The following is a 5,198-nucleotide window of genomic DNA, read 5'->3' as shown; positions in this document are numbered from 1 at the left end:
CAAGCTAACAAGTTAATTGAAATGCTGAAAGAGCTCATGAAATCAAAGGAAAATGCAAATGAAGTACAATCTAACCTGATTCAATTAATCAAGCTCTGTGATGAAGTCAGAGAAAACCACGAGTCATTGGTGAAGGTACCACTGCCTGAAAATGAGCTTGCAAGGCAAAATCAGTGGTTTCAACAAAGAATGGAAACTTTTATTGGGTTTATACAAGATGTAAAGGTGTGGTTATCTGATGTTGGACAGCAAACTACACATGCCATAGCTGAAAGTGCTATACAACAGAGTGTAATAAACTCAGATGACATTGGACCTGATGACCTAGTGTTTCCAATGTCTCAAAGCCTAAATTAAGCCACAAATCAGTTCTTCATCATGTGCATGTTCAACAGCCTCTGCTCGCATTAAAGCGCAGGCAGAAAGGGATGCTCTCTTAGAACGGGTTGCCGCCCTGAAAAAAAAGCATGAGCTTGAGGCACAAGAAGAACAAGTGGAAAGAAAGAAAGAAAGAACAAGTGAAAAAGAGAAAAGAGAGAAATAACAATTAAAAAGAGAGAAAGAACAGCTGGATTTAAAGACTGAGCTGGCAGCAACTAATGCAAAGATCAATGTACTTGAGGCCATGGAATCAAGAAGCAGCTCTAGAATATCTGGGATAAGCTCTTATTTGAGAATTGAACTGCTTATGTATAAAGGGTTACTGAATCTTAATTAACACTCAACCTTATATATTAAAATGAAATGGGAGAATGAAGGAGGGATAATCATATCCGAGGAAGAATGGACAGCAATATGGAGGTATCAATGGAAGTGTACCAGCTCACAAAACTGGAGGGAGTTTAGTTGGAAAAGCCTGATACGGTATTTTATTGCGCGTTCTCAGAAATCCAATTAAGGTGAGAACTCTCCAGTTTGTTGGAGAAAATGTGGAAATTTAAAGGCAGATCATTACCATGTTCTCTGGGATTGCCCTGTTATTAAAGATTTTTGGAGAGAGTTACGTGATGCCTTACAAGAAATTTTTAGATGTCATGTGCCCCTGGAGAGTAAGACCATGTTTTTTGGACTCATACCTGAAGACTGGCAGAAAAAAACATACTTACTGAATATATTGATGGTAGCAGGTAATAAAGCTCTCACAAAGAAATGGTTATCAAGGGAGAGTCCAACTCTGAATGCATGGATGGACATCACAATGGACATTTATAAAATGGAAAAAATAACAGCATATGTTAACTTTAAACTAGATTTATTTGTGTCACGCTGGGAAAACTGGGTTAACTATGTAACGCCTCATAGGCCAGACTTTATTTTTACACATTTTTGATTATATGGTAAAGAACGGATCACTCCCTCAGTGTTTGTAGTTTTTACTGTGCTCCTGTTTCTATATTTGTTTTGTACAAATCTCAAAAAGAGGCAATTCAAGACAAACATAAGTGGATGATGTATACATATAGCATTATACCTGAAACCCGTTTTATGGAAATGTTTTTGTTGTGGAATGCCAATAAAAGAGTATATTAAAAAAAAAGAAATTGAACTGCTCAAAGGGAAACATCAGCTAAATTAGATCCACATGCAGGTGAATAATTACCTGATCAAGTGCACAAAGACAGAATATGTTGATGGGATCTGAATCTTCCTCCCAGCAACAGACCAAAACAAACAACTCATGGACCATCTGTTCTCTCATGATATGACCCACCTAACTCAATACTCTCGTCAAAGGCAAAATGTTCACTCAAATGCAAAGGGGCTTGTTCGCAATACTGAATGATGGAAACCAAGGTGATATCTGTAACCTAATTCAGAGGCAAAATGACATCACTGCTCTTCTGGCTCAACAAAGTCTCTCTTCTACTTTACCACCAAGAGACATTCCTGTTTATGATGGAGATCCTTTGCAGTATGAAGTTTTCATCAGAGCATTTGAGAGAGGAGTGGAAAGAAAGACTAATGATGATGGTGATTGCTTGCATTTTCTCGAGCAATGCACAAGTGGCCATCCAAAAGACTTAGTCTGCAGCTGTCTACATTTGCCTCCAGCCGAGTTCTATCAAAGAGCAAAAGATCTACTTAAAGAACATTTTGATAATGACCATAAGATTGCCACTGCATAAATGGTCAAGGCATTTGCCTGGTCAGTGATCAGACCAGAGGATGTGAAGTCATTCGAAGTGTTCTCACTGTTCCTTAGAGGTTGTTGCAGTGCAATGGAACATCTCACCTATATGGAGGAAATGAATGTTGCTTCCAATATGAAGACCATCCTTCTAAAATTGCCTTACAAGCTCAGAGACAAATGGAGGGATAGGGCATGTCAGCTACAGGAAAAGCATGGACATTGTACCAGTACATGTAAAGAGCCACAAGGGAGACACAGTGTTGCAAACATACGCATTGATGGATCATGGAAGTTCATTATCTTTTGCACAGAAAGCTTGATAAGAAGGCTGAACACTACAGCACAAAAGATCAATATTCTCTTGCGTACCATGAACCAAGTGATCCTGTGATCGGTCATCATATCTCAGGTTACGAAATATCTAGTCTGGACAAAGATGATTTTATTCAACTATCTGATGTGTTTACACATAAGACCATGCCTCTTTCTCAACTAAACATTCCCAGACAGGAAGACATGATACAATGGCCTTACTTGAAGGATATCAAGATTCCAGAAATAGACTCTGGCATTGACCTACTCATTGGGACAAATGCTTCAAAGGTATTGGAACCTTGGGAGCTGGTCAACAGCCACGGTGATGGACCAAACCCCGCGAGGACCCCGCTGGGGTGGGTCAGCAATGGCTCCTGAGAAGAGACAACGACAGCAGGGATTAAAATGGCTGCCCTGCTGCTGAATATCCCTTGAATCGAATATCCATTGTAAACCTAGAGGAGCTACTGGTCAAACAATACAATCACAACTTCAGTGAAAGAACCAGCAAGGAAACAGAGGAAATGTCCAGAGAAGAGGTAAAATCCTTGGATATTATGAATCGCTCAGCAAAGTGACAGATGGACACAATTGTCTAAACTTACCTTTCAAACAGGAAAGCATCAGCATGCCAAATAACCGTTGCATTGCAGAGCAGCTCATTCAGCGTATGGCAAGAATAAGAAATTTCATGAAGAATACACATCTTTCCTCACAGAAATGATTGACAATGGTTATGCTGAAATGGTACCAATGGACCAGCTGAATCAAAGTGGTGGAGAGCTCTGGTACATCCCTCACCACGGGGTGTACCACTCAAACAATGGAACCTTACGGGTGGTCTTTGATTGTGGAGCAGTCTTCAAAGGAACATCATTTACCTGCCAACTCATGCAGGATCCAGACATTACCAAGTCACTCATTGCAGTTCTCATCAGATTCAGACAAAAACCGGTTGCTTTGATGGCTGATATAAAAGCAATGTTTCACAGGTCAAGGTATCAGAAAAGCATATTGACTATTTGCGATTCCTGTGGTGGCCCGAGGGTGATGTGCAGCAAGATCTTGTTGAATACCGGATGAAGGTACATCTTTTTGGAACTGTATCTTCACCAAGTTGTGCAAACTTTGCATTAAGGAAGACTGCTGAAGACAACAAAGCTCACGTTCCAGCGGAGGTGACAAACACAGCAAAGAACAACTTCTATGTAGATGATTGTTTAAAAAACATGCCTTCGGAACAGGAAGCCGTTCAAATGGCGAGAGACCCGAATTGAGGGAAGGAGATCCTGTGGTAGATTTCAAAAGTGATTCTTAATTAACTGGACTGCTCATCGGAAGAACCAATGAGGACAATGGGCCAAATGAGACCCTCCATTCTTTACTGTTCTTAACAAAGAGTAGCAAAAACTTGTACTCGCCTCCAAATAAAAACTGAAAATTGTCGGGCAACTATAAGATTTTGGCAGATTTTGTTAGGGAAAGATTCTGAGGGATTTGGTTGAAAGGCAGGATAAAATAATTCACGGTACAAATCAGCTCTAGCTGAAATAATTGTGGGGGAAACTCAGTAGCTGGATGGCAGCTTCTTACACCATGTCCACTAATCAAAGCCCAAACTCGCCTCATCATTCACCAATCAAGATCCATTTCCTTCATGCCATTTTAATCAAAGCTCATTCCCCATTCCCACCGCTCACTAATCGAAGATTCTGTCCCTCATACAATTCATTAGCCAAAGCCCACTCCCTCTCCACTGAAATTAAACATAGAACAGTACAGCACAGGAAAGAGTCCCTCGGCCCACAATGTTTGTGCTGAACATGATGCCTGGCTGAACTGATCTCATCTGTCTGCACGTTATCCCTATTCCTCTATTCCCTTCACTTCCACGTGCCCATCTAAATGGCATTATCGTATCCGCCTCCACCACTACCCCAGGCAATGCATTCCAGCCCCAACAACAAACTTGCCGCGCAAGTTGGAAAGGGTGCAGAGAATATTTACGAGGATGTTACCAGAACGCGAGGGTCTGAGCTATCTGGGGCGTTCCTTGGAGCGCAGGAGGATAAGTGGTGATCTTGTCCTCCACAGATTCATCACCCTCTGACTGAAGAAATTTCTCTTCATCTCCTTCCTAAAAGAACTAAAATATTCAGATAAATTGAAGTGTTGCATTTTGGGAATTGAAACCAGAGCAGGAACTTCACAATTTATGGTAGGGCCTTGGATGGTGTTGTAGGGCAGAGGGACCAAGGAGTGCAAGTACATGGTTCCCTGAAGGTAACATCACAGGTAGATAGCGCGATGAAGAAGGCCTTTGGCATGCTGCCCTTCATCAGTCAAGAAAGTGAATGGAGAAGTTGCGATGTTATGTTATAGTTGTACAAGATGTTGGTGATGTAGTCTTCAGCTTTGGCCACCCTTCTACAGGAAAGATCCCATTTAACTGGAAAGAGTGCAGTGATGATTCATTAGGATGTAACCAGCTCTTGAGGGCCTGAGCTACAGGGAGAGATTGGGCAGCCTGGGATTTTATTTCTTGGATTGCCCAAGGATGACAAGGGTTATCTTGTAAGGTACACAAAATTGCTGGCGAAACTCAGCGGGTGCAGCAGCATCTATGGAGCGAAGGAAATAGGCGACGTTTCGGGCCGAAACCCTTCTTCAGACTGATGATCATCAGTCTGAAGAAGGGTTTCGGCCCGAAACGTCGCCTATTTCCTTCGCTCCATAGATGCTGCTGCACCCG

The sequence above is a fragment of the Leucoraja erinacea genome, chromosome 13, assembly GCF_028641065.1.
Source record: "Leucoraja erinacea ecotype New England chromosome 13, Leri_hhj_1, whole genome shotgun sequence".
Classification (NCBI taxonomy): Eukaryota; Metazoa; Chordata; class Chondrichthyes; order Rajiformes; family Rajidae; genus Leucoraja; species Leucoraja erinaceus.
Note: the sequence above shows the minus strand (reverse complement) of the source record.